Below are 26,471 nucleotides of genomic sequence, written 5' to 3'. Positions count from 1 at the left end.
GTCAGCGGCGGCGGCGGCGGTTTACGGCGGCGGCGACGGCGGCGGCGGCGGCGGCGGCGACGGCGGCGGCGGCGGCGGGCGGCGACGGCGGCGGACGACGATGCGACGACGGCGGCGGCGGCGACGGCGGCGGCGCGACGGCGGCGGCGGCGACGGCGGCGGCGACGACGGCGGTGGCGGCGGCGACGATTGGCGCGACGGCGGCGGCGACGGCGGCGGCGGATGGCGGCGGCGACGGCGGCGGCGACGACGGGCGGCGGCGACGGCATGGCGGGACGGCGGCGGCAGGCGGCGACGGCGCGGCGGCGACGGCGGCGGCGGACGGCGGCGGCGCGACGGCGGCGGCCGACACGGCGATGCGACGTGGTAGGCGGCGGCGGCGTCGACGGCACGGCGGACGGCGGCGGGGCGGACGACGGCAGGCGGCGCGACGACGGCGGCGATTTACAGTGAGACGGCGGCGGCGGCGGGCGGCGGACGGCGGCGACGGCGGCGGCGGCGGCGGCGGCGACGGCGGCGGCGGCGGCGACGATAGGTGACGGCAGCGGGCGGATTTGACGGCGGCGACGGCGGCGGCGGCGGCGACGGCGACGACGGCAGCGGCGGGCGGCGGCGGCGACGGCAGTCGGCGACGACGGCGGCGGCGGCGACGGCGGGGGCGGACGATTCAGGCGGCGGCGACGGCGGCGGCGACGGCGGCGGCGATTTACAGCGACGGCAAGGACGGCGGCGGGGCGACGGCGGCGATGATGGCGGCGGCGACGGCAGTCATGCGGCGGCGGCGACGGCGGCAGTGGCGACGGCGGCGGCGACGGCGGCGGGGGGCGGCGGCGGCGGCGGCGGCGGCGACGGCGGCGGCGGTGACGGCGGCGGCGGCGGCGGCGCGACGGCGGCGGTGACGGCAGGCGGCGGCGGCGGCGGCGCGACGGCGGCGGCGGCGGCGGCGGCGATGGCGGCGGCGACGGCGGCGGCGGCGCGACGGCGGCGGCGGACGGCGGCGGCGGACGGCACGGCGGCGGCGGCGGCGGCGGCGCGGGGCGGCGGCGGCGCGGCGGCGGCGACGACGGCGGCGGTCGACGGCGGCGGCGGCGGACGGCGGCGGCGGCGGCGGCGGGCGGCGGACGACGGCGGCGGCGGCGATGGCGGCGGCAGCGGGCGGCGGCGGCGGCGGCGGCGGCGGCGATTTAGCGGCGGCGACGGCGGCGGCGGCGACGGCGGCAGGCGGACGGCGGCGACGACGGCAGACGGCGGCGGCGACGACGGCAGCGGCGGCGGCGGCGGCGATTAGCGCGGCGGCGGCGGCGGCGACGGCGGCGGCGACGGACGGCGGCGGCGGCGACGGCGGCGGCGGCGCGACGGCGGCGGCGGCGGCGGCGGCGGTGGCGGCGGCGTGACAGCCATGGGGCGGCGGCGGCAGTCGGCGGGCGGCGACGGCGGCGGCGCGGCGACGGCGGTGGCGACGACGGCGGCGGACGGCGGCGGCGGCGGGCGGCGGACGACGGCGGCGGCGGCGGACGACGGCGGCGGCGACGGCGGCGGTGCGACGGCGGCGGCATGGACGGCGGCGGTGCACGGCGGCGGCGGCGGCGACGGCAGCGGCGGCGATTTACGGCAGCGGTGGGGCGGCGGCGACGACGGCAGCGACGGCGGCGGCGACGATTTGGCGGCGGCGGCGGCGGCGGCGGCGGCGGCGGCGGCGGTGCGACGGCGGCGGCGGGCAGCGACGGCGGCGGCGACGGCAGTGGCGGCGGCGGCAGCGGCGGCGGCGACGGCAGCGGGGCGGCGACGGCGGCGATGGCGGCGGCGACGGCGGCGATGGCGGCGACGGCGGCGGCGGGCGATGACGGCGGCGGCGACGCGACGGCGGCGGCGACGACGGCAGCATGGCGGCGGCGGCGACGGCAGTGCGACGGCGGCGGCGGCGACGGCAGGGCGACGACGGCGGCGGCGACGGCGGCGGCGGACGGCGGCGACGATTTGCAGGCATGGCGGCGGACGGCGGCGGCAGCGACGGCGGCGGCGGCGGCGGCGGCGGCGACGGCGGCGGGGCGGCGGCGACGGCGGCGGCGGCGGGCGGCGGCGGCGGCGGCGACGGCGGCGGCGGCGGCGACGGCGGCGGCGACGACGGCGGCGGTCGACGGCGGCGGCGGCGATCGACGGCGGCGGCGGCGACGGCGGCAGGGCGGCGGCGGCGACGGCGGCGGCGCGGGCGGCGGCGGCGCGATGAGGCGTGACGGCGGCGGCGGCGGCGGCGGCAACGGCGGCGGCGGCACGGCGGCGGCGACGACGACAGTCAGGGGCGGCGGCGACGGCGATGGCGGCGACGACGGCGGTCATGGCGGCGGCGACGGCAGGACGGCGGCGGCGGCGGCGGCGATTTGGTGGCGATGGGGCGACGATTTCGGCGGGGCGGCGACGGCAGGCGGCGGCGACGGCATGACGGGGCGGCGGCGATGGCACGGCGGCGGCGGCGGCGACGGCGGCGGCGGCGACGGCGGCGGCGGCGACGGCAGCGGGCGGCGACGACGGCGGCGGCGGCGATGCGACGGCGGCGATTTGGCGACGGCGGCGGCGGCGGCGGCGGCGGCGGCGGCGGCGACGGCGGCGGCGGCGACGGCGGCAACGCGGGCGGCGGCGACGGGCGGCGGCGGCGGCGGCGACGGCGGACGGCAGCGACGGCGGCGGCGACGGCGGCGGCGCGGCGGCGATGACGGCGGCGGCGGCGCGACGACGGCGGCGACGACGGCGGCGGCGGCGACGGCGGCATGGCGGCGGCGGCGGCGGCGGCGGCGGCAGCGGCGCGGGGGCGGCGGCGGCGGCGGCGGCGGCGGCGCGACGGCGGCGGCGCGACGGCGGCGGCGGCGGTCATGGCGACGGCACGGCGGCGGCGACGGCGGCGGGCGATGCGACGGCGGGGACGATGGCAGCGGACGGCGGCGGCGACGACGGCGGCGGCGGCGACGGCGGCGGCGGCGACGGCGGCGGCGGCGGACGGCGGACGACGATTTGGCAGTCACGGCGGCGGCGCGACGGCGGCGGTGGCGACGGCGGCGGCGATTATGGGCGGCGGCGGGCGGCGGCGGCGGCGACGGCGGCAGGGGGCGACGACGGCAGGGGCGGCGGCGACGGCGGCGGCGGCGGCGGATGGTCAATGACGGCGGCGGCGACGACGGCGGCGGCGGTGCGACGGCGGCGGCGGCGGCGGCGGTGGCGGCGGCGACGACGGCGGCGACGGCGGCGGCGGCGGCGGCGGCGTCACGGCGGCGGCGGCGGACGATTTACGGCGGCGGCGGCGATGGCGGCGGCGGCGGCGACGGCGGCGGCAGACGGCGGCGGCGCGACGGCGGCGGCGACGACGGCGGCGGGGGCGGCGACGACGGCGGCGGCGGACGGCAGCGGCGGCGGCGGCGGCGGCGGCGGCGGCGGCGGCGGCGGACGGCGGTCGGAAGCGATGGCGGCGCGGCGGCGGCGGCGATTTGACGACGGCGGCGGCGGCGGCGGCGGCGGCGGCGGCGGCGGCGGCGGACGGCGGTCGACGGCGACGGCGGCGGCGGCGGACGGCGGCGGCGGCGGCGATAGCGGCGGCGGCGGCGGCGACGGCAGTCACGGCGGCGGCGGCGGCGGCGGCGGCGGTGCGACGGGGCGGCGTGCGGCGGTTTACGGCGGCGGCGACGGCGGCGGCGGCGGTCGACGGGGCGGCGATGACGGCGGCGGCGGCGGCGACGGCGGCGGCGGCGACGGGCGGCGGCGGACGGCGTCATGGCGGCGGCGACGGGCGGCGGCGACGGGGCGGCGGACGGCGGCAGTCACGGCGGCGGCGGCGACGGCAGTCATGGCGGCGGCGGCGACGGCGGCGACGCGACGGCGGCGGCGGCGACGGCGGCGGCGGCGGCAGGCGGGCACGGCGGCGGCGGCAGCGGGGCGGCGACGACGGCGGTACGGCGGCGGCGGCGACGGCGGCGGCGCGATGGGGCGGCACGACGGCGGCGGCGGCGGCGGCGATCGATGGCAGCGGCGATGGGGCGGCGGCGATTTGCGGCAGCGACGGCGGCGGCAGACGGCGGCGGCGGCGACGACGGCGGCGGCGGCGACGGCGGTCAGCGGCGGCGGCGGCGGGGGCGATCGACGGCAGCGGCGGCGGCGACGACGACGCGTCATGCGGCGACGACGGCGCGACGGCGGCGGCGACGACGGCGGCGGCGGCGACGACGGCGGCGGCGACGGCGGCGGACGGCGCGGCGGCGGGCGACGACGGCGGCGGCGACGGCGGCGGCGACGGCGGCGGCAGACGGCGGCGGCGACGACGATTAGCGGCGGCGACGACGGCAGCGGGCGGGCGACGGCAGTCACGGCGGCGGCGGTGACGACGGCGGCGACGGCGGCGGCGCGACGGCGGCGGTGACGGCGATTTATGGCGGCGACGGCAGGCGGGACGGCGGCGGCGACAAACGCGGCGGCGACGGCAGCGGCGGCGGCGGACGGCGCAGGACGGACGATGCGGCGGCGGCGGCGGCGGCGGCGGCGGCGATTTTACAGCGGCGGCGATTTACGGCGGCGGACGGCGGCGGCGACGGCGGCGGCGACGACGGCAGTCACGGCGGCGGCGACGACGGCGGCGGCGGACGACAGCGGCGTGCGACGATAGTCATGCGCGACGACGGCGGCGGCATGACGGGCGGCGGCGACAGTCAGACGACGGCGGCGACGGCGGCGGCGGACGGCGGCGGCGAGTCGGCGGTGGCGGCGACGGCGGCGGCGGCGGCGACGGCAGCGGCGGCGGCGACGGCGGCGGCGGCGGCGGCGGCGGCGACGGCGGCGGCGGCGACGGCGGCGGCGGCGACGGCGGCGGCGGCGGCGACGGCGGTCGGCGCGGACGGCGGCGGTCGACGGCGGCGATGGCGGCGACGGCGTGCGGTGCGAGGCGGCGGCGGACGACGACGGCAGCCACGGGGCGGCGGCGGACGATTTACAGCGGCGGCGGACGGCGGCAGTGCGACGGCGGCGGCGACGGCGACGGCAGCGACGGCGGCGGCGACGGCAGCATGGGGCGGCGGCGACGGCGTCATGGGGCGGCGACGGCAGTCGACGGCGGCGGCGGACGGCGGCGGCGGCGACGACGGCGGCGGCGGCGACGGCGGCAGTCAGGCGATGGACGGCGGCGGACGGCAGCGGCATGGCGGCGACGACAGGATGGCGGCGACGGCGGCAGTCGACGGCGGCGGCGACGGCAGTCATGACGGCGGCGACGGCGGCGGCGGATTTGGCGGCGGGCGGCGACGACGGCAGTCGGCGGCGGCGGCGGCGACGGCAGCGGTGGCGGCGACGGCAACGGCGGCGACGACGGCGGCGGCGGCGGCGACGGCGGCGGCGGACGGCGACGATGGCGGACGGCGGCGGCGACGGCGACGGCAGCGGCGACGGCGGCGGCGACGACGGCGACGGCGGCACGGCGGCGGCGGCGGCGGCGGCAGTCGATGGCGGCGGCGGCGACGCAGCGGCGGCGGCGACGGCGGCATGGGCGGCGGCGGCAGCGCGGGCGGCGGCGATTCGGCGGCGACGGCGGCGGACGACGGCGGCGGCGGCGGCGGTCAGCGGGGCGATTTGACGGCGGTCACGGGCGACGGCGGCGGCGGCGATTTAGCGGCGGCGGCGGCGGCGGCGACGACGGCGGCGGCGGGGCGGCGGCGGCGATGGGCGGCGGCGGCGACGACGGCGGCGGCGGATCGACGGCGGCGGGGGGCGGCGATTTACAGAAAGACGGCGACGGCAGCGGCGGCGGGGCGACGATGGCAGTCATGGCGACGACGACGGCGGCGGCATGGCGGCGGCGGCGACGGCGGTCGGCGGCGGCGACGGCGGCGGCGGACGGCGGCGATTATACGCGGACGGCGGCGGCGGACGGCGGCGGCGGCGGCGGCGGCGACGGCGGCGGACGGCGACGGCGGCGGATAGCTCGATGGCAGCGGCGGCGACGACGGCAGCGGCATGGGCGGCGGCGGCGAAAAGCGGCGCGGCGGCGGCGGTGGCGACGGCGGCGGCGGCGGCGGCGGCGGCGACGGCGGCGGCGCGACGCGGCGGCGGCGCACGGCGGCGGCGACGGCGGCGGCGGCGACGGCGGCGGCGACGGCAGTCATGGCGGCGGCGGCGACGGCGGGGCGACGGCGGCGGCGGCGACGATGCGGCGGCGGCAGGCGACGGCGGCGGCGGCGGCGGCGGCGATGGGGCGGCGACGACGGCGGCGGCGAGGCGGCGGCGGCGGACGGCGGCGGCAGTCGATGGCGGCGGCGGCGACGGCAGGCGGCGGCGGCGGCGGCGGCGGCGACGGCGGCGGTCGGCGGCGGCGACGGCGGCATGATATAGGCGGCGACGGGGCGGCGGCGACGGCGGCGGCGGCGCGATGACGACGGCGGCGGCGGCGGCGGCGGCGGACGGCGGCGGCGGCGCGACGGCGGCGGCGATGGCGGCGGCGGCGGCGGCGGCATGGGGCGGCGGCGGCAGTCACGGCGGCGGCGGCGACGGCGGCGAACGGCGGCGATTAGCGGTGGCGGCGGCGACGGCAGCAATGACGGCGGCGGCGGTCGGCGGCGGCGGTGGCGACGGCGGCGGCGACGGCGGCAGCAGGACGGCGGCGGCGATGCGCGGCGGCGGCAGGACGGCGGCGGCGGCGGTTTGACGGCGGCGGCGGCGGGCGGCGACGGAGCAGACGGCGGCGACGACGGCAGCGGCGGCGGCGATTGGCGACGGCGGGACGACGGCAGTGGGGCGGACGACAGCGGCATGGCGACGATTGCGACGGCAGCGGCGGCGGCGGCAGCGACGGCGACGGCGACGGCGGTCACGGCGGCGGCGGACGACGGCGGCGATGGCGGCGACGGCGGCGGACGGCGGCGGCGGCGACGGCGGCGGCGGCGGCGGCGGGCGGCGGAGGCAGCGACGGCGGCGGCGGCGACGGCGGTGCGACGGCGGCGGACGGCGGGAGCGACGACGGCGGCGGCGGACGGCGGTGGCGGCGACGACGGCGGTCAGCGGCGGCGACGGCGGTGCGACGGCGGCGGCGATTTACAGGCGGCGGCGGCGGCGGCAGCGGCGGGCGGCGGCGGCGGCGGCGGGCGGCGATTTTATGGCGTCACGGCGGCGGCGGACGGCGGCGGCGGCGGCGGCGGCGGACGGCGGCGGCGGACGCGACGGCGGGGGCGGCGGCGACGACGGTCATGGCGGCGGCGACGGCAGGCGGTGGGGCGGCGGCGATGACGGCGGCGGCGACGGCGACGGCGGCGGACGGCGGTGGCGGGCGGGGCGGACGGCGGCGGACGGTGGCGGCAGGCGGTGCGGCGGCGGCGGCAGTGCGGACGGCGGCGGCGGCGGCGGCGGCGACGGCGATGGCGGCGACGGCGGCGACGGCGGCGACGGCGGCGACGCGACGGGGCGACGACGGCAGCGGCGGCGACGGCGGCAGGGCGACGACGACGGCAGCGGCGACGGCGGCGGCGACGGCGGCGGTGGGGCGGGACGGCAGTCGATGCGGCGGCGACGGCGGCGGCGGGGGCGGCGACGGCGGCAGTCGGCGGCGGCGGCGATTTAAGCGGCGGCGGCGGCGGACGGCAGCGGGGCGGCGGCGGCGGCGGCGGCGGCGGCGATGGCGGCGGCGACGGCGGCAGGCGGCGGCGACGACGGCGGCGGCGATGGCGGCGATCGACGGCGGCGGCGGCGACGACGGCAGCGATGGGGCGCGGCGGCGGCGGCGCGACGGCGGCGGCGGCGACGGCGGCAGCGGCGAGGCGGCGGCGACGACGGCGGCGGCGGCGACGGCGGCGGCGCGACGGCGGCGGCGGCGGCGACGGCGACGGGGCGGCGGCGATTTACGGCATGGCGGCGACGGCGGCGGCGACGACGGCAGTGGCGAAACGGCGGCGAAGGCGATGGGGCGGCGATGGCGGCGGCGATGGCGGCGGCGACGGCGGCGGATGGCGGCGGCGACGGCGGCGGCGGGGCGGCGGCGACGGCGGCGGGGGCGACGACGGCGGCGGCGCGACGGCGGCGGCGATTTGGCAGTCAGCGGCGGTGCGACGGCGACGGCGGTGTCGATGACGCGGCGGCGACGGCGGCAGTGACGACGGCGGCGGCGACGACGGCGGCGGCGACGGCGGCGGCGACGACGGCAGTCAGATGGACGGCGATGGCAGTCGACGGCGGCGGCGACGACGGCGGCGGCGGCGGCGATGGCGGCGGCGGCGGCGTCAGCGGCGACGGCGGCGGGGCGGCGACGGCGACGGCGGCGGCGACGATGACGGCAGTCGGTCGGCAGGGGCGGCGATGACGACGGCGGCGGCGGCGATCGATGGCGGCGGCGACGGCGTCGGCGACGACGACGGCGGCGGCGGGCGGCGACGATGACGGCAGTCATGGGCGGCGGCGGCGGCGGGGCGGGCGGCGGCGGCGATGGCGGCGGCGGCGGCGGCGGTGACGGCGGCGGGCGGCGGCGACGGCAGGGGCGGCGGCGACGGCGGCGGCGGCGACGGCGGCGGCGGCGGCGACGGCAGTCGACGGCGGCGGCGGCGGGCGGCGGCGGCGACGGCGGTCATGGGGGCGGCGACGGCAGTCATGGCGGCGGCGACGACGGCGGCGACGGCGGCGGCGGCGATGAAGACGGCAGTCATGGCGGCGGCGACGGCAGGCAGCGGGGCGGCGGCGGCAGCATGACGGCGACGATTACGTAGTCACGGGGGCGACGACGGCAGGCGCGACGGCGGCGGCGACGGCAGTCAGGGCGGCGGCGACGGCGGCAGCGGCGACGACGGCGGCGGCGGCGCGACGGCGGCAGCGCACGGCGGCGGCGACGGCGGCGGGGGGCGGCGACGGCAGGCGGCGACGGCGGTAGGCGACGATGGCAGGGCGATGACGACGGCGGCGGCGGCGGCGACGGCAGCGGCGGCGGACGGCGGCGACGGCAGTCATGGCGGCGACGCGATGCGCGACGGCATGGCGGCGACGGCAGTCGGGGGCGGCGGCGATGCACAGCGGCGGCGACGGCAGTCATGGACGGCAGCGGCGATTAAAGGCGATTTGGCGGCGACGGCAGGCGGCGGCGACGGCAGTCATGGGCGGACGACGGCGGCGACGATTTGGCGGTCATGCGGGCGGCGATGACGGCAGTCGGCGGCGGCGGCGGCGACGGCAGTCACGGCAGCGGCGGCGACGGCAGTGGCGACGGCGGCGGCGACGACAGCAGCGGGGCGCGGCGGCGATTTGGCAGACGGCGGGCGGCGGCAGGCGGCGATGATGACGGCGGCGGCGCGACGGCAGTCATATAAGCGGCGGCGACGGCAGTCATGGCGGACGGCGACGGCAGTCACGGCGGCGATCGACGGCATGGGCGGCGATTGGCAGCGGCGGCGGACGGCGATCGAGTCATGGATGGCGACGGCGGCGCGACGACGGCGATGCGACGGCGATGGACGGCAGATGGCGGCGACGGCGGCGGGCGACGGCGATGCGACGGCGGCGGACAGCGGCGGCGGACGGCGGCGGTCGACGGCGGCGGCGACGGCAGTCGATGGGCGGCGGCGGCGGCGGCGACGGCGGCGGCGGCGACGATGGTCAGCGGCGACGGCGGCGGTGACGACGGCGGCGGGGCGACGATAGCGGCGGCGGCGGCGGCGGCGGCGACGGCGGCGGCGCGGCGGCGGCGGCGCGGCGGCGGCGACGGCGGCGGCGCGGGCGGCGGCGGCGGCGGCGGCGGCATGACGGCGGCGGCGGCGACGGGGCGGCGCGGGCGCGGCGGCGGCGACGGCGGCGGTGCGACGACGGCGGCGGCGACGGCGGCGGCGGCAGCGCGACGGCGGCGGCGACGGCGGCGGCGGCGACGGCGGCGGCGGCGATTTGACAGTCATGCGGGCGGCGATGGCAGCGGCGGCGGCGGCGACGGCGGGGCGGCGATTTGGCAGACGGCGGCGGCGACGACGGCGGTGACGGCGGCGGACGACGGCGGCGGCGGGCGGCGGCGATGACGGCGGCGGCGGGGCGGCGACGACGGCGGGGCGACGCGACGGCAGTCATGGCAGCGGCGATTTACGGCGGCGGGGCGGCGGCGACGGCAGTCATGACGGCGGCGGCGACGGCGGGGGCGATCGACGACGGCGGCGGCGGCGACGGCGGCGGACGACGGCAGGTGCGACGGCGGCGGCGACGGCGGTCGGATAAAGGCGGCGGCGACGACGGCGGCGGCGGCGACGGCGGCGGCGGACGGCATGGCGGCGACGACGGCGGCGCGGACGACGGCAGCGGCGGACGACGGCAGTCATGACGGCGATGGCGGCGGCGGCGGCGATGGCAGTCACGGCGGCGGGCGGACGGCGATGACGACGATGTCAGTCGACGGGGCGGCGACGGCGGCAGCGCGACGGCGGCGGCGGCAGGCAGACGGCGGCGGCGGCGACGACGGCGGCGGGGCGGCGACGGCGGCGACGGCGGCGGACGACGGCGGCGGTAAACGGCAGCGGCGGCGGATCGACGGCAGCGGCGACGACGGCAGTCATGGGGCGGCGACGGCAGTCATGGCGGCGACGGCGGCAGTGGCGATGGCGGCGGCGATGACGATTTACATGGCAGCGGCGACGACGGCAGCCACGGCGGCGATGGCGGCAGCACGGCGACGGCAGTCAGCGGCGATCATGACGGGCGGTGCGACGGCGACGATTTGCGGCGGACGGCGGCGGCGTGACGGCGACGGCGGCAGTCGACGGGGCGGCGATTTGACGGCGGCGGCGGCGACGGCGGCGACGACAGTCATGGCGGCGGCGATGGTGGCGGCATGGGGGCGGCGGCGGCAGCGACGGGGCGGCGGCGACGGCAGTCAGCGGCGGCGGCGGCGATGCGACGGCGGCGGCGGCGGCGGCGACGGCGGCGACGCGTGGGGCGGCGGCGGCGGCGGCGGCGGACGACGGCGGCGGCGGATTGGCGGCGGCAGTCAGACGAAGGCGGCGACGGCAGTGCGACGGCGGCGGCGATTTGGCGACGGCGGACGGGGCGGCGACGACGGCGTCGGCGGGCGGCGACGGCGGCGGCGGTGCGATTTTACGGTGGACGGCGGCGGCGCGATTTGGCAGGCGGCGGCGGCGGCGGCGGCGACGGCGATTGACGGCGCGGCGGCGGCGGCGATGGCACGGCGGCGGCGACGACGTCAGGGGCGACGGCGGTGGCAGCGACGGCGGCGGCGATTACAGTCATGACGGCGGCGGCGGCGGCGGCGGCGGGGCGGCGGCGATTTACGGCGGCGGCGACGACGGCGGCGGCAGTGACGGCGGCGGCGATAGTAGGCGGCGGCGACGGCGGCGGCAGGCGGCGGCGGGGCGGCGACGACGGCGATTTACGGCGGCGGCGACGATAGTCATGGCGGACGGCGGATCATGGACGGCGGCGATGCGACGGCGGCGGCGACGGCGGCGGCGACGACGGCAGTCATGCGGCGGCGGCGGTGGCAGCGACGACGGCGGAGCGACGGCGGCGGCGCAACGACGGCGGCGGCGGACGGCGGTCGGGGCGGCGACGGTGTCATGGGGCGGACGGCAGCGGCGACGACGGCGGTGCGACGGCGGCGGCGACGACGGCGGCGGCGACGATTACTGCGGCGGCAGATGACGGCGGCGACGGCAGGACGGCGGCGGCGGCGGCGGCGGCGGCGGCGATCGACGGCGGCGGCGGACGACGGCGGCGGCGCGACGGGGCGGCGGCGACGGCGGCGGCGGCGACGGCGGCGACGGCGGCGACGACGGCGGTGGCGGCGACGGCGGCGGGCGGCGACGGACGGCGGCGGCAACGGGGCGGCGACGGCAGTGGCGGCGGCGATTTACAGTCGGTGCGACGGCGGCGGCAGCGACGGCGGCGGCGACGATGGCGGCGGCGGCACGGGGCGGCGGCGGCAGCGGCGGCGACGGCGTGGCGGACGGCAGTCGACGACGGCGGCGGCGGCGACGGCAGTCATGCGACGACGGCGGCGGCGACGATGCAGCGGCAGCGACGGCGGCGGCGGACGACGGGGTGGCGGTGACGACGGCGGCATGGCGGCGACGACGGCAGCGGCGGCGGCGACGGCAGTCGGCGGCGGCGGTGACGGCAGCGGACGGGGCGGCGGCGGACGGCGACGGCGGCGACGGCAGGCGGCGGTGGCGGCGGGCGGCGGGGCGACGACGACAGTCAGCGGGGCGGCGGACGGCGATGAGTCATAAAGCGACGGCAGTCACGGCGGCGGCGGCGGCGGCGGCGGCGACGGCGGCGGCGGATGGCGGCGGCGGCGACGGCGGCGGCAGTGACGGCGGGGCGGCGGCGGCGGCAGTCGATGGCGGCGGCGGCGGCGGCGGGGGGCGACGACGGCGGCGGCGGGGCGACGGCGGCGGCGACGACGGCGGCGGCGGCGACGGCAGTCGGCGGCGACGACGGCGGCGGGGCGACGACGCGCGGCGGCGGCGGCGACGACGGCGGCGGCGCGACGATTTGGCGGCGGCGGCGATGGACGGCGATGCGGCGGCGGCGGCGGCGGCGGCGGCGGCGGCAGACGGCGGCGGCGACGATCGATTTACAGCGGCGGACGACGGCAGCGGCGGCGGCGGCGGCAGTCACGGCGGCGGCGGCGACGGCAGTCGGCGGCGACGACGATTCATGCGGCGGCGACGACAGCAGGTGGGGCGGCGGCGATGGGGCGACGACGGCGGCGACGGCAGGCGGCGACGGCAGCGGCGGCGGCGACGGCGATGGCGCGACGGCGGCAGCGGGGCGGCGGGACGGCGACGATGGCGCGGGGCGGCGGCGACGGCAGCGGCGGCGACGGCAGTCGGCGGCGGCGACGACGGCAGTCACGGCGGCGGCGGCGGTGATGGGGCGGCGACGACGGCGGGCGGCGGCGACGGCAGCGACGGCGGCGGCGACGGCAGGCGGCGACGGCAGCGGCGGCGGCGACGGCGGGCGGCGATGCGGCGATTTGCGACGTCATGCGGCGGCGATTTGACGGTGATGGCGACGACGGCAGTCATGGCGACGACGGCAGTCAGGGGCGGCGGCGATGCGCACGGCGGCGGCGACGGCGGCAGCGGCGGCGATGACGATGCGCGCATCATGGCGCGACGGCGGCGGATATGGCGGCGGCGGCGACGGCGGCGGCGACGGCGGCGATGACGAGTCAGCGGCGCGACGATTTGACGGCGTCATGCGGCGGCGACGGCAGTCATGGGGCGGTGCGACGGCAGCGGCGGCGGGCGGCGGCGACGGCGGCGGCGGCGGCGACGGCAGGCATGGGGCGGCGACGGCAGTCATGGGACGACGGCAGTCACGGCGGCGACGTGCAGCGGCGGCGGCGACGGCGGCGGCGATGCGACGGCGGCGGCGGACGGCGATTTACAGTCATGCGGCGGGCGGCGATCATGGGACGATGACGACGACGCGGCGACGGCGGCGGCAGTCATGCGGCGGCGATGGCGGCGGCGGTGGCGACGATGGCGGTCATGGGGCGGCGGCGATTACGGCAGTCATGGGCGACGACGGCGGCGCGACAGCGGCGACGACGGCAGGCATGGGGGACGATTTGACAGCATGGCGATCGACGGCAGCGGGGCGACGACGGCAGTCATGGCGGCGGCGTGACGGCGGCGACGGCGGCGGCGGACGGCGGCAGCGACGGGGCGGCGACGGCGGCGGCGGCGACGGCAGTCATTGTGGCGACGGCAGCTCGCGACGACGGCAGTCATGGGGGCGGCGACGGCAGGCGGCGGCGGCGACGGCAGGCATGCGGGCGACGGCAGGGGGCGGCGATTTAGCGATTTGGCAGCGGCGGCGGCGACGGCAGCAGCGGCGGCGACGGCAGCGGTGGCGACGACGCGGCGGCGGCGACGGCGGCGGGGCGATGGCAGGGGCGGCGGCGACGGCAGCGGTCAGCCGGGGGCGGCGGCGCGACGGCGGCGGTCGACGGCGACGGCAGCGGCGGACGATAGCGGCGGCGACGACGGCGGCGGCGACGGCGGCAGGGCGACGGCGGCGACGGCAGTCATGACGGCGGCGACGATAGCGGCGGCGACGGCAGCCAGGGGCGGCGACGGCGGCGGCAGACGGTGGCGGCGACGGCAGTCGGCATGGCGGCGACGACGGCAGCGGCGGCGCGACGGCAGGCGGCGGCGACGACGGCAGTCACGGCGGCGACGACGGCAGCGGCGGCGCGACGGCAGTCGGCGGCGGCGACGATGGCAGTGGCGGCGCGACGGCAGTCATGCGGCGACGGCGGCGGCGACGGCGACGGCAGCGGGGGGCGGCGGCGGCGTCGATGGGGCGGCGACGGCAGCGGCGATGGCGGCGGCAGCGGGGGGGCGGCGGTGGCGGCGATGACGGCGGGGCGACGGCGGCGGTCGACGGCGATGGGGCGGCGGCGGCGTCGGGGCGGCGGTGACGGCGGCGGCGGACGGCGGCGGCGACGGCGGTCGGATGCGACGGCGGCGGCGACGGCAGCGGTCATGGCGGCGACGACGGCAGCGACGGCGATTTGACGGCAGATATGATGCAGGCGAGATTAGCGACGGCAGGCGACGGCGGCGGTCATGGCGGCGGCGACGGCGGCATGGGGCGGCGACGGCGACGGCTGGCGGCGGACGGTCAGCGGCGACGGCGATTTTTGGCGACGGCGGTCAGTGGACGGCGGCGGCGATTTACGGCAGCGGGCGACGGCAGTCATGGGCGGCGACGGCAGCATGCGGCGGCGGCGGCGGCAGCGACGGGGCGGCGATTTGATGCGATATGGCGGCGGCGACGACGGCATGCGGCGACGACGGCGATATGTCATGGCGGCGGCGGCGACGGCGGCGGCGGCGGGCGGCGGCGGCAGCGGCGGCGATGATGGCGGCGGCGGCGGCGATGACGGCGGCGGCGACGATTAGCGGGCGGCGGACGGCGGTCGGCGGCGACGGCAGACGGCGGGCGGCGGCGGACGGCGGTCGGCGACGACGGCGAGCGACGGCGGCGGCGGCGGCGGCGAGCCCACGGCGACGATTAGGCGAGGCGGCGGCGGCGGCGGCGGCGGCGACGCGGCGGCGGCAGCGATTTGGCGGCGGCGATAGTCATGGCGGCGGCGGCGACGGCGCGGGCGGCGGACGATATGCGGCGGCGGCGAAGACGGCATTAGTCATGGCGGCGGCGACGGCAGTCATGGGGACGATTTATGCGGCGGCGATTGGCAGTGACGATAGCGGACGGCAGGCGACGACGGCAGCGGCGGCGGCGACGGCAGTCATGTGACGGCGGCGGGCAGGCAGCCCGGTGCGCGACGGCAGTCATGGCGGCGGCGGCGGCAGACATGGGCGGCGATTTGCGTCAGTCGGCGATGGGCGGACGGCGATGAGCGGCGGCGGCGGCGACGGCAGCGGCGATCGACGGCAGTCATGGGGCGGCAGGCGGCGACGGGCAGTCATGGGGCGGCGACGGCATGGACGGCGCGGCGGCAGCGGGGCGGCGGACGGCGGCGGCGGCGACGATGCATGGGGCGGCGGCGGCGGCAGTCAGCGACGGCGGCGGACGGCGTCATGACGACGGCGGCGATGGCAGTGATGATGGCGACGATGGCGGCGGCATGGCGGCGGCGGCGATGCAAATATGGGCGACGGCGAGTCGATGGGGCGACGACGGCAGCATGGGGTGACGGCGGTGATGCGATTTGGCGGTGATGTCATGATGCGACGACGGCAGTCATGGGGGCGGACGGCGGCGGCGGCGATTTGGGACGGCGGCGGCGGCGACGGCAGCGGCGGGGGGCGGCGGCGACGGCAGCGGCACGGGCGGCGACGTCACGGCGATGACTGACGGCATGGGGCGACGATAGCGACGGCAGTCACGGGACGGCAGATGCGGACGATTTGCGGTCATGCGACGACGGCGGCGGTGGACGGCAGCGGCGCGACGGCAGTGATGCGACGACGGCAGTCATGGCGGACGGCAGCGATGCGCGACGGCGGCGGCGGCGACGGCGGTCAGGTGCGGCGACGGCGGCGGCGGCGACGGCGATGCGGACGGCGATGGACGGCGATGAGCGACGGGCGACGATAACGGCGGTCGCGGCGGCGGCGTGACGGCGGCGGCGCGACGGCGGCGGCGGGGCGGCGACGATAGCAGTCGGGGCGATGCGACGGCGGCATGGTGCGACGGCGGCGGCGACGGCGATGACGACGGCGATGCGGCGACGACGGCAGTCGGCGACGGCGGCGGCGCGACGGCAGCGGCGCGACGGCGGCGGTGACGGCGGCGGCGCGACGGCGACGACGGCGATGACGGCGGCGGCGCGACGGCGGCGGCGCGACGGCGATGCGCGACGGCAGAGCATGATCGGCGGCGGCGGACGGACGATGGACGGCGGACGGCGGCGCGACGGCGGCGGCGTGACGGCGATGCGACGGCGATGGGGCGGCGACGGCGATGACGGCGGCGGCGACGACGGCAGCGGTGCGGGCGGCGGCGACGGCGGCGGCGCGGACGGCGGCGATGACGGCGGCGGCGACGGCGACGGTCAGAAGGGGCGACGGCAGTCATGGGGCGGCGGCATGGGGCGGCGGCGCGACGGCGGCGGCGGACGGCGGTCATGACGGCGATTTGGCAGTCACGGCGGCGGCGACGGCGATAGCGACGGCAGACGGCAGTCATGGGGCGGCGGACGGCAGCGGCCGGGCGATGACGGCAGCCGGCGGGGCGGCGGCGACGGCAGCGGCGCGACGGCGGCGGCGCGACGGCGGCGGATTGACGGCGAAAGTGGCGTGACGGCGGCAGCGGCGCGACGGCGGCATAGTGCGCGACGGCGGCGGCGGCGACGGCGGCAGCGGCGCGACGGCGGCGGGCGACGGCAGGCAGCGGCGACGGCGGCGGCGGCGCGACGGCGGCGGCGGTGGCGGTGGCGGCGGATGGTGACGATGGTGATGGTGGCGGCGGTGCGATGGTGGGGTGTGATGGTGGTGGTGTGATGGTGGTGGTGGTGGTGGTGGTGTGTGGTGATGGTGATGGTGGGTGGTGGTGGTGTGATGGTGGTGGTGTGATGGTGGTGGTGTGATGGTGGTGATGGTGAGTGATGGTGGAGGTGGTGGTGATGGTGGTGGTGTGATGGTGGTGGTGGTGGTGGTGGGGATGGGTGGTGATGGTGGATGGTCCACATCTCTGTCTCTACCGACACCAGGAAAGAGAGGAACCGCCTTCTCCACATCTCTGTCTCTACTGACACCAGGAAAGAGAGGAACCGTCTGGCTCTCCACATCTCTGTCTCTACTGACACCAGGAAAGAGAGGGACCGTCTCTCTCCACATCTCTGTCTCTACTGACACCAGGAAAGAGAGGAACAGTCTCTCCCACATCTCTGTCTCTACTGACACCAGGAAAGAGAGGGAACCGTCTTCTCCACATCTCTGTCTCTACTGACACCAGGAAAGAGAGGGACTGTCTCTCTCCACATCTCTGTCTCTACTGACACCAGGAAAGAGAGGGACCGTCTCTCTCCACATCTCTGTCTCTACTGACACCAGGAAAGAGAGGAACCGTCTCTCCACATCTCTGTCTCTACTGACACCAGGAAAGAGAGGAACCGCCTCTCTCCACATCTCTGTCTCTACTGACACCAGGAAAGAGGGACCGTCCTCTCCACATCTCTGTCTCTACTGACACCAGGAAAGAGAGGAACCGTCCTCTCCACATCTCTGTCTCTACTGACACCAGGAAAGAGAGGAACCGTCTCTCCACATCTCTGTCTCTACTGACACCAGGAAAGAGAGGAACCGTCTCTCCCACATCTCTGTCTCTACTGACACCAGGAAAGAGAGGGACCGTCTCTATCCACATCTCTGTCTCTACTGACACCAGGAAAGAGAGGAACCGTCTCTCTCCACATCTCTGTCTCTACTGACACCAGGAAAGAGAGGAACCGTCTCTCTCCACATCTCTGTCTCTACTGACACCAGGAAAGAGAGGGACCGTCTCTCTCCACATCTCTGTCTCTACTGACACCAGGAAAGAGAGGAACCGTCTCTCTCCACATCTCTGTCTCTACTGACACCAGGAAAGAGAGGGACCGTCTCTATCCACATCTCTGTCTCTACTGACACCAGGAAAGAGAGGGACCGCTCTCTCCACATCTCTGTCTCTACTGACACCAGGAAAGAGAGGGACCGTCTCTCTCCACATCTCTGTCTCTACTGACACCAGGAAAGAGAGGGACCGTCTCTCCACATCTCTGTCTCTACTGACACCAGGAAAGAGAGGGGACCGTCTCTCTCCACATCTCTGTCTCTACTGACACCAGGAAAGAGAGGGGACCGTCTCTCCACATCTCTGTCTCTACTGACACCAGGAAAGTGAAGGAAGCAGCCTCGACCTCTATTTTAAAAGGAAAGGTCTCCGTCTCTACCTTGATGGCCTTGAGGGATCCGCTGAACAGCATGCTGTGGGAGGACACCAGCGTACACACCGGGTTGTCATGGGCACGGATTGTGTTCACCTTCTGCAGGGTCTGGACGTCCCACACCTACATCACACACAGAGAGAGACAGGGGAGAGAGAGAGACAGGGGAGAGAGAGAGAGACAGGGGAGAGAGAGAGAGACAGGGAGAGAGAGAGAGACAGGGAGAGAGAGAGAGACAGGGAGAGAGAGAGACAGGGGAGAGAGAGAGAGACAGGGAGAGAGAGAGAGACAGGGAGAGAGAGAGAGACAGGGGAGAGAGAGAGACAGGGGAGAGAGAGAGACAGGGGAGAGAGAGAGAAAGGGGAGAGAGAGACAGGGGAGAGAGAGGGTAGACAGAGAGACAGGGTCTGAGACGGGAGAGAGAGAGAGACAGGGAGAGAGAGAGACAGGGAGAGAGAGAGACAGGGGAGAGAGAGAGACAGGGAGAGAGACAGGGGAGAGAGAGAGAGGCAGAGAGAGAGACAGGTAGAGAGACGGGAGAGAGAGACAGGGAGAGAGAGAGACAGGGAGAGAGAGAGACAGGGAGAGAGAGAGACAGGGAGAGAGAGAGACAGGGAGAGAGAGAGAGACAGGGGAGAGAGAGAGACAGGGGAGAGAGAGACAGGGTAGAGAGAGAGAGGGTAGAGAGAGAGACAGGGTAGAGAGACGAGAGAGAGAGACAGGGAGAGAGAGACAGGGGAGAGAGAGAGACGGGAGACAGAGAGAGAGAGAGACGAGAGACGAGAGACAAGGGAGAGAGAGAGGAGAGAGAGAGACAGGGAGAGAGAGACAGGAGAGAGAGAGACAGGAGAGAGACAGGGAGAGAGAGAGACGGGGGAGAGAGAGACAGACAGGGAGAGAGAGAGACAGGGAGAGAGACAGAGAGACAGGGGAGAGAGAGAGACAGGGAGAGAGAGAGAGACAGGGGAGAGAGAGACAGGGAGACAGAAGAGAGAGAGACGGGAGAGAGAGAGAGAGAGAGAGAGAGACTTAGAGACAGAGAGAGAGAGACGAGAGACGAGACAAGGAGAGAGAGAGAGAGAGACAAGAGACAGGGGAGAGAGACAGGAGAGAGAGAGACAAGGAAGACAGAGAAGAGAGAGAGAGAGACAAGGAAGACAGAAGAGAGAGATCAGAGAGAGACAGAGAGATTACGGAGACAGAGAGACAGGGAGAGAGAGAGAGACGGGAGAGAAGAGAGAGAGACAGGAGAGAGAGAGAGGGAGAGAGAGAGAGAGAGAGACAGGGAGAGAGAGAGAGACGAGAGACAGGGAGACAAGGAGAGAGAGAGAGAGACAGGGAGAGAGAGAGAGAGACATGGAGAGAGAGAGATTAAGACAGAAGAGAGAGAGAGAGAGAGACAAGGAAGACAGATAGAGACATGAGATATTAGATAGAAGACATATAAGATATATATATATGATTACATATATATATATATATATAGAGATATATATATATATATATATATATGCATATATATATATATATCATATATATATATATATATAGATATAGATAGAGACAGGGAGAGAGGCATGAGAGAGAGAGAGAGACAGGGGAGAGAAGAGGCAGTTGGACAAAGCAGACACAGGGCTGAGGATCTAGGCAAAGACATCATGGTTCTACAGTCAGTCTAGGTGTCGCCAGGTGTTGCTGTCGTGTCGCCAGGTGTTGCTGTCAAGTCGTCAGGTGTTGCTGTCGTGTCGGGGAGGTGCTGCTGTCGTGTCAGAGGTGTTGCTGTCGTGTCGCCAGGTGACCTGCCGTGTCGCAGGGTGTTGCTGCCGACACAGGTCTGAGGTGTTGCTGCCCTGTCGTCGTGGGTGTTGCTGTCGTGTCGTCAGGTGTTGCTGTCGTGTCGTCAGGTGTTGCTGTCGTGTCGTCAGGTGTTGCTGTCGTGTCGTCAGGTGTTGCTGTCCGTGTCGTCAGGTGTTGCTGCGTGTCGTCAGGTGTTGCTGTCGTGTCGTCAGGTGTTGCTGTCGTGTCGTCAGGTGTTGTCTGCCAGGTGTTGCTGTCCGTGTCGCTGTCGTGCCGTGTCGTCAGGTGTTGCTGCCGTGTCGTCAGGTGTTGCTGCCGCGTGTCGCCAGGTGTTGCTGTCGCGGCGTCAGGTGTTGCTGTCGCTCGTGTGCCAGGTGTTGCTGTCGTGTCAGGTGTTGCTGTCGTGGTCGCCAGGTGTTGCTGTCGTGTCGTCAGGTGTTGCTGCCGTGTCGCCAGGTGTTGCTGTCGTGTCGCCAGGTGTTGCTGCCGTGTCGTCAGGTGTTGCTGCCGTGTCGTCAGGTGTTGCTGCCGTGTCGTCAGGTTTGCTGCAGGTGTTGCTGCCGTGTCGTCAGGTGTTGCTGTCGTGTCGCCAGGTGTTGCTGCCAGTGTCGTCAGGTGTTGCTGCCGTGTCGTCAGGTGTTGCTGTCGTGTCGTCAGGTGTTGCTGTCGCGGTGGCCAGGTGTTGCTGTCGCGGTCGCCAGGTGTTGCTGTCGTGTCGTCAGGTGTTGCTGTCGGTCGCCAGGTGTTGCTGCCGTGTCGGGTGTTGCTGCCGTGTCGCCAGGTGTTGCTGCCGTGTCGCCAGGTGTTGCTGTCTGCTGGTCCGTGGTGTTGCTGTCGCGTGTGTTATAGTTTTAAATAACTATTTCTATATTCCCAGGTGTCCCCGCAGGAGGCCGTCATTGTAAATGAGAATTTGTTCTAACTCGACTTTAGTTCAAATAACAAGTTAAATAAATAAAAAATGCAAGAAAGGTGAGTTATATACACAGGACAGTTTATTAGGTACACTGTCCCATCCACCACAATGGATCGCTCCTCCAGACAGTGAGTCACGTGGTCGTAGCTTGTTATATAAAGCAGACAGACATCGAGGCATTCAGTTACTGGTCCATCAGACGTTAGAACGGGGAAAAACGAGCGACCTTGAGCGTGGTACGATCGCTCGGTGCCGGGCGCTCCAGTATCTCAGAAACGCCTGGACTTCCTGGGACTTTCACACGTCTGAGTGTCTGAGGGTTTACAGAGAACGACTTGCACCCAGTCAGCAGTCCTGTGGGTGGAGACTGCTCGTTGAGGAGAGAACGACTAACACCCAGTCAGCTGTCCTGTGGGTGGAGACTGCTCTGAGGAGAGAACGACTAACACCCAGTCAGCTGTCCTGTGGGTGGAGACTGCTCATTGAGGAGAGAACGACTAACACCCAGTCCTGTGGGTGGAGACTGCTCGTTGAGGAGAGAACGCTAACACCCAGTCAGCTGTCCTGTGGGTGGAGACTGCTCGCTGAGGAGAGAACGACTAACACCCAGTCAGCTGTCCTGTGGGTGGAGACTGCCGTTGAGGAGAGAACGACGTGTCACCCAGTCAGCTGTCCTGTGGGTGGAGACTGCTCGTGTGAGGAGAGAACGACGTGTTGTCCAGTCAGCTGTCCTGTGGGTGGAGACTGCTCGTTGAGGAGAGAACGACTAACACCCAGTCCTGTGGGTGGAGACTGCTCGTTGAGGAGAGAACGACTAACACCCAGTCCTGTGGGTGGAGACTGCTCGTTGAGGAGAGAACGACTAACACCCAGTCTTGTGGGTGGAGACTGCCTATTGAGGAGAGAACGACTCCACACCCAGTCCTGTGGGTGGAGACTGCTCGCTGAGGAGAGAACGACTAACACCCAGTCCTGTGGGTGGAGACTGCTCGTGAGGAGAGAACGACTAACACCCAGTCCTGTGGGTGGAGACTGCCGTGAGGAGAAAATCGACTCAACACCCAGTCCTGTGGGTGGAGACTGCCGAGGAGAGAACGACTAACACCCAGTCCTGTGGGTGGAGACTGCCTGAGGAGAGAACGACTAACACCCAGTCCTGTGGGTGGAGACTGCTGGAGGAGAGAACGACTAACACCCAGTCCTGTGGGTGGAGACTGCTCGCTGAGGAGAGAACGACTAACACCCAGTCCTGTGGGTGGAGACTGCCTCGTTGAGGAGAGAACGACTAACACCCAGTCCTGTGGGTGGAGACTGCTCGCTGAGGAGAGAACGACTAACACCCAGTCCTGTGGGTGGAGACTGCTCGTTGAGGAGAGAACGACTAACACCCAGTCCTGTGGGTGGAGACTGCTCGTTGAGGAGAGAACGACTAACACCCAGTCCTGTGGGTGGAGACTGCTCGTTGAGGAGAGAACGACTAACACCCAGTCCTGTGGGTGGAGACTGCTCGTGAGGAGAGAACGCTAACACCCAGTCCTGTGGGTGGAGACTGCTCGAGGAGAGAACGACTAACACCCAGTCCTGTGGGTGGAGACTGCTCGTGAGGAGAGAACGACTAACACCCAGTCCTGTGGGTGGAGACTGCTCGTGAGGAGAGAACGACTAACACCCAGTCCTGTGGGTGGAGACTGCTCGTTGAGGAGAGAACGACTAACACCCAGTCCTGTGGGTGGAGACTGCTCGTTGAGGAGAGAACGACTAACACCCAGTCCTGTGGGTGGAGACTGCCGTGAGGAGAGAACGACTAACACCCAGTCAGCTGTCCTGTGGGTGGAGACTGCTCGTTGAGGAGAGAACGACTAACACCCAGTCCTGTGGGTGGAGACTGCTCGGAGGAGAGAACGACTAACACCCAGTCCTGTGGGTGGAGACCGCCGTCAGGAGAGAACGACTCAACACTCCAGTCCTGTGGGTGGAGACTGCTCGTTGATGAGAGAACGACTAACACCCAGTCCTGTGGGTGGAGACCGCTCGTTGAGGAGAGAACGACTAACACCCAGTCCTGTGGGTGGAGACCGCTCGTTGAGGAGAGAACGACTAACACCCAGTCCTGTGGGTGGAGACCGCTCGTTGAGGAGAGAACGACTAACACCCAGTCAGCTGTCCTGTGGGTGGAGACTGCTCGTTGAGGAGAGAACGACTAACACCCAGTCCTGTGGGTGGAGACTGCTCGTTGAGGAGAAACGACTAACACCCAGTCCTGTGGGTGGAGACCGCTCGTTGAGGAGAGAACGACTAACACCCAGTCCTGTGGGTGGAGACTGCCGTGAGGAGAGAACGACTAACACCCAGTCCTGTGGGTGGAGACTGCTCATTGAGGAGAGAACGACTAACACCCAGTCCTGTGGGTGGAGACTGCTTGTTGAGGAGAGAACGACTAACACCCAGTCCTGTGGGTGGAGACTGCTCGTTGAGGAGAGAACGACTAACACCCAGTCCTGTGGGTGGAGACTGCTCATTGAGGAGAGAACGACTAACACCCAGTCCTGTGGGTGGAGACTGCTTGTTGAGGAGAGAACGACTAACACCCAGTCCTGTGGGTGGAGACTGCTCGTTGAGGAGAGAACGACTAACACCCAGTCCTGTGGGTGGAGACTGCTCGTTGAGGAGAGAACGACTAACACCCAGTCAGCTGTCCTGTGGGTGGAGACTGCTCGTTGAGGAGAGAACGACTAACACCCAGTCCTGTGGGTGGAGACTGCTCGTTGAGGAGAGAACGACTAACACCCAGTCCTGTGGGTGGAGACTGCTCGTTGAGGAGAGAACGACTAACACCCAGTCCTGTGGGTGGAGACTGCCTGAGGAGAGAACGACTAACACCCAGTCAGCTGTCCTGTGGGTGGAGACTGCTCGTTGAGGAGAGAACGACTAACACCCAGTCAGCTGCTGTCCTGTGGGTGGAGACTGCCGTGAGGAGAGAACGACTAACACCCAGTCAGCTGCTGTCCTGTGGGTGGAGACTGCTCGTTGAGGAGAGAACGACAACACCCAGTCAGCTGCTGTCCTGTGGGTGGAGACTGCTCGTTGAGGAGAGAACGACTAACACCCAGTCAGCTGCTGTCCTGTGGGTGGAGACTGCTCTTTGAGGAGAGAACGACTAACACCCAGTCCTGTGGGTGGAGACTGCTCTCAGGAGAGAACGACTAACACCCAGTCCTGTGGGTGGAGACTGCTCGTTGAGGAGAGAACGACTAACACCCAGTCCTGTGGGTGGAGACTGCTCATTGAGGAGAGAACGACTAACACCCAGTCAGCTGTCCTGTGGGTGGAGACTGCTCGCTGAGGAGAGAACGACTAACACCCAGTCAGCTGTCCTGTGGTGGAGACTGCTCGTTGAGGAGAGAACGACTAACACCCAGTCAGCTGCTGTCCTGTGGGTGGAGACTGCTCTTTGAGGAGAGAACGACTAACACCCAGTCCTGTGGGTGGAGCCTGCTCTTTGAGGAGAGAACGACTAACACCCAGTCCTGTGGGTGGAGACTGCTCTTTGAGGAGAGAACGACTAACACCCAGTCCTGTGGGTGGAGACTGCTCGTTGAGGAGAGAACGACTAACACCCAGTCCTGTGGGTGGAGACTGCTCGTTGAGGAGAGAACGACTAACACCCAGTCCTGTGGGTGGAGACTGCTCGTTGAGGAGAGAACGACTAACACCCAGTCCTGTGGGTGGAGACTGCTCGTTGAGGAGAGAACGACTAACACCCAGTCCTGTGGGTGGAGACTGCTCGTTGAGGAGAGAAACGCAGTCGACTAACACCCAGTCCTGTGGGTGGAGACTGCTCGTTGAGGAGAGAACGACTAACACCCAGTCCTGTGGGTGGAGACTGCTCGTTGAGGAGAGAACGACTAACACCCAGTCCTGTGGGTGGAGACTGCTCGTTGAGGAGAGAACGACTAACACCCAGTCCTGTGGGTGGAGACTGCTCGTTGAGGAGAGAACGACTAACACCCAGTCCTGTGGGTGGAGACTGCTCGTTGAGGAGAGAACGACTAACACCCAGTCAGCTGTCCTGTGGGTGGAGACTGCTCGTTGAGGAGAGAACGACAAACACCCAGTCAGCTGTCCTGTGGTGGAGACTGCTCGTTGAGGAGAACGACTAACACCCAGTCCTGTGGGTGGAGACTGCTCGTTGAGGAGAGAACGACTAACACCCAGTCCTGTGGGTGGAGACTGCTCGTTGAGGAGAGAACGACTAACACCCAGTCCTGTGGGTGGAGACTGCTCGTTGAGGAGAGAACGACTAACACCCAGTCCTGTGGGTGGAGACTGCTCGTTGAGGAGAGAACGACTAACACCCAGTCCTGTGGGTGGAGACTGCTCGTTGAGGAGAGAACGACTAACACCCAGTCCTGTGGGTGGAGACTGCTCGTTGAGGAGAGAACGACTAACACCCAGTCCTGTGGGTGGAGACTGCTCGTTGAGGAGAGAATCGACTAACACCCAGTCCTGTGGGTGGAGACTGCTCGTTGAGGAGAAAGGTCCAAGGAGGCAGAGACAGAATTTGGCGTTGGGGAGTCCATTGCTCCGATCCTGCCTGGTGTCACCGGTACAGGCTGATGGCAGTGATGTAATGGTGTGGGGAATGTTTTATACCCCGAAGAAGTCAGGCTGTTCTGGAGGCAAAGGCGGGTGCGACTTGGTACCAAATGGGTGTACCTAATTAACAGTCAGACTGTAGGTGTGTTGTGGTTTATAAGAGACAACAGTCAGACTGTAGGTGTGTGGTTTATAAGAGACAACAGTCAGACTGTAGGTGTGTTTTATAAGAGACAACAGCCTGTAGGTGTGTTGTTGTTTTATAAGAGACAACAGTCAGACTGTAGGTGTGTTGTTTATAAGAGACAACAGTCAGACTGTAGGTGTGTTGTGGTTTATAAGAGACAACAGTCAGAGTGGAGGTGTGTTTTATAAGAGACAACAGTCAGACTGTAGGTGTGTTGTTGTGGTTTATAAGAGACAACAGTCAGACTGTAGGTGTGTTTTATAAGAGACAACAGTCAGACTGTAGGTGTGTTTTATAAGAGACAACAGTCAGACTGTAGGTGTGTTTTATAAGAGACAACAGTCAGACTGTAGGTGTGTTTTTAAGAGACAACAGTCAGACTGTAGGTGTGTTTTATAAGAGACAACAGTCAGACTGTAGGTGTGGTTTATAAGAGACAACAGTCAGACTGTAGGTGTGGTTTTATAAGAGACAACAGTCAGACTGTAGGTGTGTTTATAAGAGACAACAGTCAGACTGTAGGTGTGGTTTATAAGAGACAACAGTCAGACTGTAGGTGTGGTTTATAAGAG

At 72.5% G+C, this 26,471-nt stretch overlaps 1 long non-coding RNA gene and 1 pseudogene across 2 annotated transcripts; one reads left to right on the top strand and one right to left on the bottom strand.

The window, feature by feature from the left end:
* Window positions 1-26,471, bottom strand: part of LOC127919127 (E3 ubiquitin-protein ligase TRAF7-like) — a 60,286-nt pseudogene that overhangs the window by 3,294 nt on the left and 30,521 nt on the right.
* LOC127919126 (uncharacterized) lies at window positions 20,065-20,863 on the top strand. 2 transcript variants are annotated; one of them, XR_008101996.1, is made up of 5 exons: window positions 20,065-20,092; window positions 20,287-20,349; window positions 20,486-20,506; window positions 20,615-20,740; window positions 20,816-20,863. It is a non-coding gene; the product is annotated as an uncharacterized LOC127919126 (long non-coding RNA). The 2 variants fall into 2 exon arrangements; XR_008101997.1 differs by lacking the exon at window positions 20,065-20,092 and having other exon boundaries at window positions 20,305-20,328.

Source organism: Oncorhynchus keta, unplaced genomic scaffold (assembly GCF_023373465.1).
Source record: "Oncorhynchus keta strain PuntledgeMale-10-30-2019 unplaced genomic scaffold, Oket_V2 Un_contig_15838_pilon_pilon, whole genome shotgun sequence".
Classification (NCBI taxonomy): Eukaryota; Metazoa; Chordata; class Actinopteri; order Salmoniformes; family Salmonidae; genus Oncorhynchus; species Oncorhynchus keta.
This window is presented reverse-complemented; position numbering and strand designations above follow the sequence as displayed.